This window comes from Pteropus vampyrus, unplaced genomic scaffold (genome assembly GCF_000151845.1).
Source record: "Pteropus vampyrus isolate Shadow unplaced genomic scaffold, Pvam_2.0 Scaffold470, whole genome shotgun sequence".
Taxonomy (NCBI): Eukaryota; Metazoa; Chordata; class Mammalia; order Chiroptera; family Pteropodidae; genus Pteropus; species Pteropus vampyrus.
In genome coordinates this window covers 662,612-678,695 of record NW_011889251.1, presented here as the reverse complement: position 1 = coordinate 678,695, position 16,084 = coordinate 662,612, and the positions used below count along the sequence as shown (strand labels likewise).

General features: G+C 52.4%; 1 protein-coding gene and 1 non-coding gene across 2 annotated transcripts in view; one reads left to right on the top strand and one right to left on the bottom strand.

Moving 5' to 3' along the window:
* PSD2 (pleckstrin and Sec7 domain containing 2) overlaps nucleotides 1-16,084 on the bottom strand; it is a 117,489-nt gene that overhangs the window by 37,263 nt on the left and 64,142 nt on the right. The gene's annotated exons all lie outside the window — the stretch shown is intronic.
* On the top strand, nucleotides 14,474-14,592 carry LOC111732558. Its single transcript, XR_002777606.1, has one exon. It is a non-coding gene; the product is annotated as a 5S ribosomal RNA (ribosomal RNA).

Below are 16,084 nucleotides of genomic sequence, written 5' to 3'. Positions count from 1 at the left end.
CACCTAGATGGATTGAGTTGCCACTCCTGAGATAGGGAAGACTGGGTGGAGCAGGTTTGGGAAGGAAGAGTGAGAGCTCAGCTTTGGACAAGCTGAGTTCGAGGCATCTAGTAGACATGACCGTTGAAATGCTGAGTAGGCTATCGGAGCTGAGAAGACAAGTCAAAATTTGGGATATAAATTTGGGAGCTGGAAGCACGCAGGTGGCTTTAAGCCACAGAACTGGATGAGATGGGCACAGGAGTGAGTGTAGATGGGGAAGAGCAGCCATGTAAGGACTGAGTCCTAGAGCGGGCACCCCAAAATCAAGAGGTGGGGCCAGGGAGGAGACTGAGAAAGAACAGACAAGAAAGAGAATGGATATCCTAGAGGTCAAGGAATTTTTCAAGGAAGATGGAGGGACTGAATGTGTCAAATGCCACAGAGAAGGACTGAGAATTGGCCACTGGGTACAGCAACATGGAAGTCATTGGTGACCTTGAGAAGAACAATCGGTGAAGTGGAAGGAGGTGAAAGTCCAAGTAGAGTGAAGTCAAGAGAAAATGGAAGGAGAGGACATGGTGACAATTGGTCTAGACAACTCTTCTGGGGAGTTTTGTTGTAAAGGGGAGCAGACAGATGCAGCAATAGCTGGCTAGAGACGACAAGAGAGCCATCTTCTAAGACAGGAGAGACAACAGCAAGATCTGCTGATGAAATGATCCAGTAGAGGAGAAACCCATAATGTAGGAGGGGGCACATGCTGGAGCAATGTCCTCAAGCAGTTGCAAGGGAACAGAATCTAGTGCACAAGTAGAAGGGTGGCCTTAACCAGGAGCAGGGACTCTTCACCCACAGTGAGAGGAGGAAGGCAGAGCAGTGGGAAGATTCTGGAAGATGGGTGAATGTAAGCACTGGGAGTCTGAGGAAGTTCCGATTGCTTCTGTTTTCTCAAATAAGGAAGAAGCAATGTCATCAGGGGGAAAGAGGGGAAAGAGGGGCTCAGAGAGTAGAAGAAAAAGTATGAAATAATCATCAGGTAGGGGGAGAGGGGATGGACTGGAGACCCACAGTAAGACTGTGAGACAGCACTAAGGACCCACCTGAAGTTCACGGTTTTGACCTTAAAGTGAGACCATTTGGGGTAGTGGTTCTTCTCAGCCCCATTCAACTGCACAGGTCAGAGGTGGAACAGGCCAGGCACTGGATATAACCAGGGTTGGGGTTTTGCCAAGAAGCAGCAAAACGAGGTAAAGGAGCTGGGGGTCTGCAAGGGAGGGATTATCCTGACTTTCATAGTGGAGGCTACCTCTGAGCCAGCCCCTGATCCTTCCTCAAAGTCCCTCCCCTACTGGTGCCTGAAAGGCCACCATGCTGTGGGTTCCCTGCTGTGGGTTAGGCATGCATTCCCTCTGCCCTCATCCCAAAACAAGCTTCTGAAAGGGTGGCACAGGTAACCAGCAGGACCTGGGGATTCCCACACACTGCTCCTCTGACCTGGACAGTACCTCGGACTTCACACACTCAAACCCGAATTCTCCATCATCCTTCCCAAGCCATCGCACGACGGCTCTCCCCACCTCCAGTCGAACCCCAGTGTCCACCCATTCTGCCTCCTAAATTGCTCCTTACTCTACTCCCCATACCCCACCCTCGTCAACACCCAATCCCAGCAGGGCCACCACACCACCAACTCCATCCCCTCCATTCATTCTCTCTGTGTATGCAGCAACTCGGAATCCAGTGCCCAGCATCTGGTGCTGGCCCTCATCATGGCCTCCTGACCAGGTTCTGTTCCACCATGCTGGCCCAGCCAATCCCATTCCATCCTCCTTTTCCAGCACTGATATCTGCCTCACCACTGCCCTCTTCAAAACCCTTCAGTGACTCCTTGTGGCCAGCTGTGTCCAGATCTCGCCTCCCTTTCTTCCTGTCTTGCGCCCCTCACTCTCCTCTCCCCTCCTCGAGCCCCTCACTGCTTCCCTGGGCCTCTCCCTGACTCTGACAGCACCTCCCCTGAATTGTGGCTCACCCCACCCCCACCCCTGAGGTTGTGGACTCCACGAAGACCCCCCATCATGTCTGCTTAATCACCCTTCTCCAGCATATGGTTTAAAGTAGGGGTTCGGTCAGTTTTGCTGACCAGGTACATGGATGACCAAGTAGATGAAGACTCTGGAGGTAGGGAAGAGAGAGGAATGGAATTGAAACAAAGGAACTCCTTAGCCAAGTGACCCAACTTAGCACCACCTATTATAAGACAAGCTAATGACATGCGCCTCCTGATGGGATGCACTAAGAAGGACACACACCACCTATGGGATATTCTTGCCAAAAAATGTTTAACCTCAATCTACTCATGAGGAAGCAGTAACACAAATTCATAATGTGGGACATTAGACAAGAAAGCTAACCAGGGCTCTTTAAAATTGACATCATAAACGACTTGAAAAAAAAATAAAAAGCTGGGAGACTGTTCCAGATTAAAGGAGAATAAAGAGACATAACTACATGCAATGGGTGATGCTCAATCAAAAAAGAACTTTTAAAACAGCTATAAAGAATGTTACAGGGACAGCTAGAGAAATCTGAATATGGATTACTATTAGGTTAAATTGTATCATGAAATTTCTTGGGTATGTTAATAGTATCATCATTATGTAGAAAAATGTCCTTGTCTCAGGAAATGCTGAAGTATTTAAAGGTGAAGTGTTATGTCTGGAACTTACTTTCAAAAGCTTCAGAGGGAGAGAAAAAATGTGGGCAAAATGTCAACAATTGGCAAATCTAGTTCTCTAGGTAAAGGGTATATAGGTGGGTGTTTTTTGTACTATCAAGTTTGACAAGACAAAAAGTAAATGGAGGAGGAAAGAAGTGGAGGAAGACACTCCAAAGAGGAGAGCTTGGGGCCTGGCTTGGCAGGACAGGAAAGAGAGGACAGGGCAGTCCTCCACTTCAGCAGTCCCCGAGCCGGGCTGTGGGCCTGGCCTGGGCTGGGCTGAATGCTGGAGTTCCTAGAGGCCAGGCAGACACAGACCTGGAGCGGCTCACCACCTAAAGATTGTCAGACCCTAAGAAAGTGAACTTAGCAGTAAACAAACCCACTTAGGAGGACAAGGGCTCTGCAGGAAACAGCCAGGTCCCAGGGAGACCAGTAGGGGAGCCCGCAGCTGAGACGGGGCTGGCAGGAACATGAGCCCTGACCCATCTCTGCCTGAGCTGTGGAAAAGAGTCAGGTCTGCCCAGACCCACTCTTCCTGCCAAATACCCCTCAAGGGGCGACAGCCTGAGTGTATCCTCCCGTGTGAGGAGCCAGGCTAAATATGGAGCCCCAGACATAAGATGCCACTCAAAACAGATTTCCCTGGAAAAGACCATCTGGCAAAGGATGTCTAGAGCATCGTCTGTCGAGAGAAGCAGTGCCGTTCTCCTATAAGCCAACATCCGGAACATCTCCATCCTATCTCTCTAGAAGACCCCAGCTTAGTAACTCAGTTTCCCCCAAGGTCACCCCCTTGCTCCAGATGGAAAGGCACTTACTCCCACCTCCCTCTTTACCTGCATCTGCAAGGAAGAGGAGAATCCGATTGGGGACATAAGTCTGACCCAGGTACAAATTCTAATTCTGCCGTTTACTACATAGGTGACTGAACAAGCAACTTTTCCCTGAGCCTCTGTATCCTCCTCCACGAAAGGAGAATAACAGTAGCACCTCCCTCTACAGGTTGTTGTGTGTATGAGAGAACTTAGCTTAGTGATAGTGCTCAATATATGGAAGCTGGGTGAGGTAATGTCCCCCGATCCCTCTCTCTCGGTCCTATCAAGAGCAGCAAGTCCTTCTTTCCAGCTAGCTTTTCTCCCTTCAGGAAACATTGCAGGTCAGGTAGGCTAGGGGAGTGCACACGCCACTGCTGTCAGAGCAGGACAAGCAGCAGGAGGGAAACCTCTCAGTCTGGCACGGGCACTCCCAGGGATACAGGTACAAGTCATCCAAGCACCAAGGCTCCAGCCACTACAAGAGGCACTGGCTGGGAGGCCTTCCAAGGACATTCCAGTCATCCTTCTACCTTTAGGTGGGCCATCACCAACATACTCACCCCAGTGTGTGGGAATCCTCTGGTTCAGGTCACAACCTAGGGACCTGCCATGTTTCTACCAGAGCCAAACTTTGCAATAGCCCCATTCAAAATCCACTGCCTTTCACCATATATGGGGGGAAGGGGGGCTCTTAGGTGGGCAAGTCTTCCTCCAGAGATGTGGGGTGGAGAGAGGAGGGCGGTTGGCCCATTTTACTGATTCAGAGATCACAGATCACAGAACATGTAGCTTCTCTGGAAGGCAGGGTTCCTAACCTCCAAAGGGAAGAGGTGGAAGAATGACTACATCGGCCCAGGGTCAAGGGTTGGCCTCGAAAGGGGTCCCATTGCCCCTTATCCACGCTCCCTCAAGCTGTCTGAGTACCACTTCCCATTACGCAGCTTTTGTTTCCAGGGTCTGGAAGAAAGAGCTAGGGAATCCAAGAAAGTCCATATGCATCTCCCCAGACCCAAGCTGCCCATCTGCCCTGGCCAAACCCCGAGTCCTCTACCTGCTTCCCATTCACCCACCTATCAAGCTCAGCCTGGCTTATCCTGATCCTGCCAGGAATCTCAGACCCACTTCCATTGCGGCTGGGGCTTCCACCCCCAGTTCTTCCAGGGCTCCCCCAAGCTGGCTCTAAGAGGAAGGGGTAGGCTGATGCAGTGGCCCCCTGGGCTTGTACAGAGACAATACCCCAGGTTCTGACTCAAAGATCTGACCACAGATCCTCCAGGGACAGCAAGAGTCAGAATATCTCCTCCTAGGAGGGGGCCAATTGGGCAAGGTGGTCCCCTCATCTGGACTCCTTGCCCCACTCCAGCCCCAAGAGCAGGCTCCAAGGACCCCTCCCTCCCTGCGGCTGCCACAGCCATTATGTGCCTCCTCAGCTTTGCCCGCTGCCTGCCACGCCCCCATGCAAGCCCCTGCTCTAGCGGCAGAGCTCAGAGCCCAGTGAGGCCTGGCTGCCAAGCCAGACTGTCAAAGTTGGGAAACTGGAAACAGAAATAAATCCTCAAAGCTGCTGGGTGGCAAAGGTGGCTGCTGGCAGGCCCGGCACCCAATACCCCAGGTCCCTGGCCACCAAGCTCCCACTGACACCCCCTCAACGCACACATATACATTCAAATTATGCACAAGGGGGAATCAGGAGACAGAGCCCAGGAGACAATTGGGCGGGCTGGCCCCGACCCTCCCTGTAGAATGGCCTGGGGCTCTCTAGCAGTGCCCCCACTCCCTGGCCCAGACCCGGTCATCTCCCGGCTTCCTCATTCGGCCCCATCTCCATGACAACCGTATCCTTCCGATGCTCCAGCCGCTACGGAATTGATCTCGAAATGCAGCTTTGTTAGCAGACCCTGGCTGGCACTGAGGGCGGAGGGCGGCGCCTGCCACCCAGCATGCGTGTCTCCCCCCTCCCCACAGCACCCCCTCACGGGCCCCTAGCCTGGCTTCAGGAGGGGCGGGGTCCTCGAACACGCGGGGCCCTGGGGACAAGGTGGCCCCGCGGCCCCACTCACCGTTCCTGGCCCCAGTAGCTGGGTCTAGCCTCTCACGGTGGGGCCATGCGGAGGCTGCCGCTGAACTGACCGTCCCGCTCCTCCGCTGCCGCCTGTTGGGTCTCCTGCACCCGCTCTGTCCCTTCAGGTGTCCGAGTAGCGCTGTGGAGAAGCTGAGCAGAGATGGGGGTACGGACGGCAGGAGGGAGGGACGGAAGGAGAGAAGGAGGGAGGAGCGGGAAGGGCGGGGAAGGGCGGGGGTGACTGCAGGCGGCCGGGAGGCAGGAGCGGAGCCAGGAGGCGACAGTGGCCACTCTAACGGGCTGACCCGCCACGCCTCCGCACCAAGGGCCGGACTGTGCGCCCTGAATCGGCCCGGGAGGGTTCAGCCGGCCCCGTCCAGTACGGCCACGCACCGGCCCTTTAAGAAAGTGGGGGAAGGGAGCGCCGCGAGGTTCCGTCCCCCCTCTTAGACACGCTGGGGCCCCAGCTGTCCTCTAACCCCCGCCCCCTGGGCAGTACCCTCGGGCTCCAGACTCTGAGACCCCAGGATCCACTGAGCCCTCCTCCAAGCGAAGGAGAGAGAAGTCCTTGCCCTCCTCCCGTGGTCTGACTTCTTGCCTTCCACACCTGGGGCGAGGGGTGCAGGGGGCAGGTGCAGCGGGCAGACAAGGCGCACAATCCCAAAGAGAGGGAGACAGAGCCTTACCTACCTACCTACCTACCACCAAGACAGGACAGACCGACCTGGCATGTGGAGTGAGAATGAGGGCTAGGGACAGATCTGAAGGCGGGGCACCGGGGGCGGGGCGGGGGGGGGTGGATTACGAAAGAGAGGTACAAAAGATAAAGGAAGGGAGGGGAGGAGTGGGTCCAATCAAGGATGCAGAGTCCCAGCACCAGGTCAGGGTATGGCTTTCCTAAGCGGAGAGATACAGGGTGCTCGGGGCTATGGAAAACATCTCCCAAGGAATCTGTCCCACGGACCCTCCCCCACCTTGAAGCCCTCCCCTGACCCCAGAACCCTAGCTCTGAAGAAGAAGGTTGACAGTATTGGACCTGGGTTAGACACCAAGAATAGTTTCCTGGCCTTAGGCTCCTGCAGGGAATTTTCCACCTCCCAGATAGATAATAAAGGGCCCCTGCCCATAGGGGTCTAGGGAGACCAGAAGCTGAGGGGAGGAGGGGAGGGTGAGTAGGCCCAGTCCCACAGAGAAGGGAGCTCCGGGTTAGCCTCAGGCCCTGCCACAGGAAGCCACTTCCCACTTCTCTTCCACTCCTGCGCCCTGCCACCACCACCAGGGCTGTTTACTACGCCTGCCCCGCTCCTTCCCACCTCTGGACCTTTGGGGGTGTTCCATCCTCTGCCTGGTCAGGCCTTGATCCTGCTGTGCTCAATGAACTCCTACTCAGTCCTCAAATTCCTGCTTAGATGCCCCTTCCTCCACAGACAGTTAGGGACCCTCTCCTTAGGAAACAGATGTTGAAAGAAGAGGATTTGCTGGCCTATGAAGGGTGTCTAAGCTGTGGCAGTAATTGAAGGTGCAGGGTCTGAGGTAGGATTAGTCTCCTCCCTCTTCAAGCTGGGCTAAATCTAGAGCCGGGGTTTCAGCAACCATAGTGACACTTCTGCTATTAACTGTGCATCTACTGTGTGCCAGAGTCCACACTAAGTGCTTTCCATGTGTTAAATTTAACCCTCAAAACAATCCTGCAACCCATTTTACAGATGAGAAAACTGAGGCTCTAAAAGCATAAGCCACGTACTTAAGATCCCAGGAGTTCTGACCCTGAGAATACAGCTGGGCAATTGGGAAGGCACTCTGGCCACACCACTTCACTGCCCATCAAACCCTAGGACATCACCACAGAGCCCAGAAACAAGGAGCCCTCTATTGCAGGTTCCCAGGATCTTCCTGAAGGGCACAGAGGGAGGACTATGGCTTCCCTGATGTCCTGCCCTCTACCCTCTACCTGTAGGAAGGGATGGAAACCAGCAAGGGCTATGAGGGGAAGTGGAGTTGACGAGGCTTTGCTTCCATACTTCCCATCCTCAGGACCTCAGGTCACACAGCTGGGCCACCTTTCTGAGCTTCCACTTCCTCATCTACCCAATGAAGATTGTCGCAGCCCCTCTCTTGTGGGGCTGGGGTGGGGATAAAAGGAGATGATTGTTCAGTGCCCACCCACCCACGATCTGGCACACAGATGCACTAACAGGCCATGGCTGTTCCAAATGTAATAAGTGACTTACTCATGGAATGGATTATTTCACCTCTGTCCACCAAGATGAACTGTGAGCCCCCTGAAGACAAGGTCAGCCTTGTTCACACATATCCTTAGCACCTAGCACACAGTATAGCTTAATAAATACATGTGGAAGGAAAGAATGGAGGGCGGAGGGGAGGGAGGGACAGAGGGAGGAAGATTCAGCTGTCTCTCCACTTAATCTGGTCCAGGCTAGTGCATGGAACCTAGCCCCTGGCCCGGATCTGCCCCCTGTCTGTGGCAGCTTTCGGAGCCTATTGCATGAGTGGGCTATAGCGTCAGGAGACCTGGGTTCTAGTCTGGCCTCTGCTGCTTCCTGGCTGTGTGGCCACTGGCAGCTATGCTCCGTTCCTAAACCTCACATTCCCATGTCAGCTGGAACTGGCTCAGACTCAAAGGGCTGCCACAAGGCCACAGGTGGGTTCTGTGTGAGTACTTTGGGTGCCACAGACACAGGATAGAGGGTTACTACTATTATTCCTTGTAGCTACTTCAGCCTCTTGAAAGAGAACAAGGTCATTACATTACCCAGCATCCCTCCAGAAAAAAGAAGAATCTGCAGCTTCTCCCCATTCCTCCAAGTGACTTCCCTTTCATCCTCCCCCACCTTCTCTCAACCACCTGAGGATGATTCTCAAAAAGGCTGGCTCCGGAGGCTGGGCAGGAGTAGGGAACACAGTTCTCAGCCCACTCAGCCCCCATAGCCCCTACCTGACCCCCTGCCTCCCCATGCCCAGGCAGGGCTTCCTGCTCTTCCTCAGCCTGAACAAGTACAGCATCAGGGAGGAGAAGAAGCCAGAATCTGAGACCCATCAACTGGAGGAAGCCATTTGGGTCCAACCGTGGGCCTAGAGGAAACTTGGCTCAGAAAACACCCAACTTTCTCATCTTCCAGCTGGAAGACTGAGGCCCAGGGAGGAGAGGCTGGGTAGAGATTCCCTAAGCCAATCCCAGAGTGCTAAGTGAGCACCTACTGTGTGCCCAGTCATGCTCCAACCCTACTTTTGCCCCTAGCACCCCCAAGATAAAGACCCCAGCCCACTGTCCAGTGAACTCACCTAACACTTCCCACCTTAAATGTGATTTTCTAGGACCCCTCCCAACCTTATACATCCCAACCATTTCTAATGACCTCATTTTATAGGCAGGGGACCAGCGATGCCTTCCCCTTCACTTACGCTCACTTGGCTAATTCCTCTCAACTCTCCAGCTACTGTCTCATTTGTTTTTCCCCATTACAGCAGAGCTCCTTGAAAAAAGTCCATGCTCTCCAATTCCTCTCCCATTCTCTCTTAAATTCACTCAGATCTGAGTCTTAGGCCCTCACCCATGCCCACTCCACTGACACAGCTCAGCGAGGTCACCAGCACAGCTGCTGAGTACAGACGTGCAGGTTGGGCACTGCACGAAGAATGGAGAGGAAGCTGAAGTCCAGGCTGCTGTCCTCTCAGCATGCCGCATGCCTGGCACAAGGCTACATCTGGCTAGGGGTGGGACCCCTTGTCCTTCATACTGAGGTATCTCCCTTCTGTATCTCCCACCTGGATGTGCATCTGGGTCCACCTGGAGGGCCCGCCTCTTTCTGGTATTTGTACAAAGGGGCTCAATAGACTGACTTTGGCTTTGTTCTCAGTGACTGCCATGATGCCAAATCCAAAAGTCAATCCTTAGGCCTCATCTTAAAGTACTGGCAGCATTTGACATCACCCCCTCCTACTTGAAACATTTTCTTCCCTTGAGTTCCAGGATGCATTACTGCCCGGTTTGCCTCTTACCTTGCCTGGCTGTGCCTTCTCATCCTCTTTTGCTGGTTCCTCCTCCCTGCCCTGACCTCCAAATACCCAAGTGCCCCAGGGCCCGGCCCTCCATCTTTTTCTCCTTCTCACTCTGTCTTATGGGGAGACCACCTTGCCTTCAAAGCCCATCTAAACCCTGATGACTCTTTGTGTGAGATTCTCCAGCCCCAACATTCTCCCCCTGAGGAAAGACCAACAGCCCCAATGGCTGACCGGAAGGCTTCACTAGGATGTCCAAAGAGCGGCTCCAACTCATCCCAACCAAAACTGACCTCGTCCTCCTCATCATCCCAGCAAACATTACCACCCTCAGCTCAGGCTGAAAACCTAGAAGTCATCCTTGCCTCTCTTTCTCTCACACCCACATCTAATCGATTCCTCGACAAATGCCATGGGCTTTTTGTCCCAATTGGCCACTTCTCAGAGTATGTCCCAATTGGCCACTTCTCAGAGGCTCCACTGCCACCCCCCGGGCCCGAGCCACCATCAACTCTCACCTGGATTATTACTGTAGCCTCTTAACCAATTCCGCCACTTCCACTACTGACATTCCCAACACACTAGCCAAAGGGATCATGTTAAATGTAAGTCATGTTCATCCTTTGCTCCAAATTCTCCAATGGCTCCCATGTCACTAAGAGTTAAACCATGTCTTTGGCGCGGCCACCAGGTCCTATGGGACTGACCCCACCACCTCTCTGACCTCACTCCTCTCCAGCCACACTGGCTGCCTCACTGTTCTTCTAACATACCAGGCAGGCTCCCACCTCAGGGCCTTTGCACTGCTATTCCCGTGCCTGAAACATTTCACCCCCAGGCGGCTGCATGACTCACCTCACCCCTTTCAATTCTCTGCTCAAATGTCACCTTCTCCAACTACCCTACCTAAAATACTACCCGTCCCTCACCCACACCTCCCCTTTGCCTGCTTTCTTTTCCTCCATAACATATGTTTGTATACCACGTTTACTTACTTATTCTGGTTACTGTCTGTCTCCTTACCAGCACTATCATCACTAGACCATAAGCTCCAGGAAGGCAGGCAATTTGTTCTTTCACTTTTGTATCCCCTGAGCCTAGCACATTGCTAAGCACATAGTAGGCACTCAGCAAAGCACTCAGATAAAGAATACTCCAACAGATAAAGAAGAGAATCGCAGTTACTAAAAAGTGCTTTGAAACCAAAAAAGGAGGATGTGACAGCACCTAGCTGAAAGGGTGGGGGCGACTTTAGCAAAGTGGTCAGAGAAGACCCCTCTGAGGAGGAGTCCCCAGCCTGGGCACATCACCCTCCAGGCCCACACAGTGCCATCGTCTTCCCCCATGATGGTGCGGATGACACTGTGCCATTACTGTCTGGACTGGGTGTGCGATAAAGCCAAGAAGGGGCTTGGGATTCTGACAGGGCCCAGGTAGGGAAGCCGTGCAGTAAGGAGCTAGGCGGGGAGCCTTAGATGCCTGGAGGTGGGGAGGTCCTTGGAGCCTCAGGATCTGGTTTGTATAATCCCCAACATTACCTATTCCTGGGTTAGCTGGGAGGGAGGGTGGGGAGGAAAGTCCACTCTCACTGACTGGACAGCCCCTGGCTGTGAGGTGATGATTCATTCATTCATTCAACAAACACTTACTGAGCACCTACTATGTGCCTGTAGCCAGGCCCTGGGAAGAGGTTAGGGCAGGGCCCAGACAAAGCCCTTCCATCTACAGCTCAGGGGGAAGTATCCTTGTAGGTGGAGCTTCCTAGAGCAAACAACTTATTTGCATCACCCCGTTAATCACTAGATGAAATCAAATTTTAGATATGGGTTCTACTAGTCTCCTGTCAATTACCTCCCTGGACTGTGAACTCTTTTAAAAGGGCAGGAACTGTGTATCTTGTTGTTGCTGAATCCCCAGCATCTAGCAAGGGCTTGGAGCATAGTAGGAGCTCAATAAGTATTTACTGAATAAATGGGTGAATGAATAAGGGTGAAAATACAAGCGGGTCAATGAAGACGGTGAGGATTTGGACTTGCAGCCAAGAGAAGGCAAGTGGGGAAAGGGCACCACTTGAGCAAGCACGAGGTAGGGAGAAGGTCACTTGGAGGGGAGCATAGCCCTGGGCAGCAGGGAAGGGAGACTGCGTAAACTTTGAGAGTCGCCTGTCCCACCCCTCCCCCAGCAAATATGGCTCTGCCAGCACTGGTCCAGAGCTAGTGGACAAAGCCCCACAAGGAGTGCCAGGGACTTGCAGTGCCTAGAGCCAACCGGCTTTGGGCCCAGGGCACAGGCAAAGCCTGGCCCAGAACTTTGTCTGAGGGCCTTTGTGGGCCTCTGGGAGCCTATCCAGGGGAATGCCGGGAACTGGCCAGGGTGCTATGGGGTGGACACTCCCCTGCTTCCGGAGGTCCAGCTGGCCACGCAGGCCTGGGTTAGTGGGGGGTTAGGGAGAGAATCCTCACCCTTGGGGACATAACACCACCCCATTCCAGCAAGTCGGAGCTGCTGGGATTAGAGTGGCCAGCAGATCCCATCCAGATTACTGAAGTCCAGAGAGGATGGCACACAGCTGGGGAGTGTGGAGTTAGGGTTGAAGCTGACGCTCCCCTCACCCCACGCGTTGCCCCCAGGAAGCCCAGCGGGAGGGAGTAGGACAAGCCTGTTTCAAAGCGAAGGACACGGGACAAGTCGACTCCTGCCCAGGGAGGCGCGGCCAAGCCAGGATGGTTCCCGGGAGGGCGAGCTCGGAGCTCGAGGCGGCCGTGCGAGGCCCATGCGGCTCTCTTCTCCCTCTGCTGGCCAGACTCAGAATTACCAGAACGTTCCGTGTCATGGGTCCAAGCACCGTCCTGGGTCTTTCGCGCCGTGCAGCCCCGCTCTCTGCCTCATATCCAGAAAGGAAGTGAACACAGGTCATATGGGTCATCCCCCTGCCTCAACACCAGGCTCGGTCGTGCCCTGAGATCTAGCCGTTGGTGCTCTGTAACCATCCTTCGCGCTAGGATGATCGCTCGTTCTGGAAGTCCTTTACCTGGTCGGACCTGAGTATTTCCTCAACTTGGCCCAGATGTCTCCGAAGGCCATGCTCTTCCACAATACGGATGGAAAACTGAGGCGCCCCTGACTATCACGTGATGACCCAGGCCCCCTCTTCCTTGGATCCGAGGGGAATGCAGGTACCTCTCCCCACCGTAGCCGGGAAGGCAAGGGTCTAACTGGCCGAGATCCAAAAGGCCACCCCGCCCAACTTCCAGAGCCCTTCAGAACAGTCGCTCCAGGAATGAGCTCTTTTGGGGTCAGGGCGCCACCTGCTGGTGTTTATAAGAACGGTACCTGCCCCACAAGGCACAATCACTCTAGGCGAGACTGCTGATGACAAAAATCACAGCTGCTGACTTTTGAAAGCTCTGTAAGCCAGATTCATGCTAAATTCTTGGTATTATCTCATTTCACACATTATCCCATTTCATCCCTCACAGCAACCCTATGAGGTGGACATCATTCATCCCATTTTACCTGTGAGGACATTGAAGCCAGGAAAGTTGTGACCTATCCCAGAACACAGCTCTAGTAAGTGTCAAAGCCCAGACTCCACTCCCTGGGGTGTACTTTATCCCTGGTGTGCACTTTAACTGGCTCTTCAGCCTGCACTGGAGGTGGGGGGAGTGGCAGCTCAGGAAGGAGCTCTATCTGGGAGCACTCCCCCTTCTTACTTCTTGCCCCAAATTCAGCTTAGCTTGCCACTGGTACCGCAGGAGCCCTCAGTCTGTCTTGCCCCATTAATGTCTGTGTCCTCCCTGACAGCTTGAGGGCTCCTCTAGAACAAGGCCAAAGAAGATCTGTTTCCATGTCCCCTCATTCAGCACAGATCATTGTGGGCCCTCTGTATGCTCAGCTTCTCTCACTTGGGACTGCCACTGAGGCCACCCCTCACACACCCCGCAGGGCCTACTCAGCCCCTTCCTCACTTCCCAATTCAGGAGCTCAGGCAGGTAGAGTGTAAGCAGTTGCAAGTGACAGAAACTGACTTCGGTGCAAAGGCTCATGTAAAAGTCCAGAAGTAGATCCAGCCACAGATGGTACTGAATCCAGGCTCCCAAATGGGGTCTTTGTCCACATTTGCATTCAGTAGCCCTCTGTGTTGCCTTCATTTCCAGGTAAGCTCTTTCAACAAAATGTCAAAATGGCTAAGGTGGCTCTGAGCTTATGTCTGTCTTTAAGGGTAAAAGGCATGCCCCCAGGCCAAGAATGTAAAGCAAAGTCTCAGAATTCAGTCTCATTGGCCTAGCCAATGAAGTACAGTATGCCCAGCCCGGAACCAATCCCTATGGCCCAAAGCATCACTGCCCCCCTTGGAGTAAGGAGTGGAGTTGGCTCCAGGCCATTCATACAGCCCAGACCGGCTGTGAGAGGGCATGTGTCCCAAAGGAAAACTGGGGGGTGAAGCTGCGGGGAGGTAGAGTTACCAGAAGGAGAATGACTGCTGCACAGCAAACAGCACTAATGTCCACGACAGCCAGAAGCCCACCTTTTCCTGACTTCAACCCATTTTAGATTGCAGACTTCTTCCCAAATTATCATACTTTCTTCCTTCCTTCATTTTTCTGTTCAACAACTTTTTTCTGAGTCCCTACCTGTCCCAAGCACTATCCTAGGTGAATCATATCAGTAAACAAAAGAGATGAAAATCCTCGCTCTCCTGAATCATTTCCAGTGGGGGTGGGAGGAGAAAAGAAACAGCAAACACCTTAAATAAGTAAAATTTATAATATTATAAATCGTGATAAGTACTACATGGGGAAATAGGACAACATAAAGGGGATCAGGAGGTGGACAGGGTGAGGAGTATTGCAGCTTTAAAAGGAATGCTACTTGCCCTACAGCCATACCACCCTGAGCACGCCCGATCTTGTCTGATCTCGGAAACTAAGCAGGGCTGGGCCTGGTTAGTACTTGGATGGGAGACCACCTGGGAATACCGGGTGCTGTAGGCTTAAAAAAAAATATGCTACTGGTAGACACATTGAGAAGGTGAATTTGAGCAAAGACAAGAAAGAGGTAAAAGAATTTGTCATATAGATATGAAAGAGAGTTTTAAGGAACTGGAACAGCCAGTGCAAGGGCCATAGCATGGACTTGGAACAGCAAGGAGCAGAGAGAACAACGGGAGAGTGCAGATGAGGCAGGAAGGTAGCAGGAGAACTGACCCCATCTGACTTGTATTTTTTTTTAAGGATCCCTCTGGCTACATTGTGTTGGGGATAGATTGGAGGAGTCAGGGCTGAGCCTGGAGACCTGTTTGGAGGCTACTGCAGAATTCCGGGGGAGAGTCGATGGGGACTCAGACCAAGGTGAGAGCAGTGGAGCTAGTGAGAAGTAGCCAGATCCTGACTATAGTTTAAAAAGTAAAGCCAATAAGACGAGTTGAGGGGTCGAGTGTGGGATGTAAGAGAAAGAGGAGAGTCAAGAGTGAAGCGAAAGTTGGGGACCTGAACAACGGGAAGGACAAAAGTTGCCAGGAACTAATGTGGGGAAGTGGGGAAGAAAGTGTTGAAGAAAGAAAAGCAGGTGCTTGCTTTTAGACAAGTGGAGTTTGAGATGTCAGTTGGCCACCCAAGTGGAGATGTCAGGTCTGCAGGCAGTCTTGGCTAGAGATGTACATTCGGGAGGAGTAAGTAATGAGGTCACCCGGGAGTTGGGGAGGGTGGGGGCGGGTCAGAGGACCAAGAATGGAGCCCTGAAGGTCTCCGGCATTAAGAGGTAGGGGAGGAAAAAGGGGAGAAACAAGAAGAGGGCCTGAGGAAGAGCATCCGGAGAGGTATAGGAAAAGCAGGAGAATGTGGGATCCTATAAACAAATGAAGGAACAAAGTCGGAGAAGAAAAAGATGGGCCAAGTCAAATGCTGCTGGTGGATCAAGTAAGACAAAGACTGAAAAATTTACCATTGGATCTAGCTACATGAAGGTCACAAAAGACCCTGACAAGAGCCATCTTAGTGGAAAGGGTTGGGGAGAACTTGATTAGAAAGGGATTATAACAAGTAAGAAGCTTCATAGCAGCATTATTCACAATAGTCAAAAGGAAACAAACTAAGTGTCCACTGACAGATAAGTGGATAAAGACAATGTGGCATATGCACGCACAATGGAATATTATTCAGCTTTAAAAAGGAATAAAATTCTGACACATCTACAACAGGGATGAACCTTGAAAATATTATGCTACGTGATATAAACCAGACACCAATGGACAAATATTGTACGTGTCCACTTATAAGAAATATCTAAATATGTAAATTCATAGAAACAGAAAGTAGAATAGAGATTACCAAGGGTTGGGGGATGGAGATTTATTGTCTAATGGGTACAGAGTTTTTGTTTGCAATGATGAAAAGTTCTAGAAATAGATAGTGGTGATGGTTACACCACACTTTTCATGTACCTAATGCAACTGAATTGTACACTTAAAAATGGGTAAATTAGTAA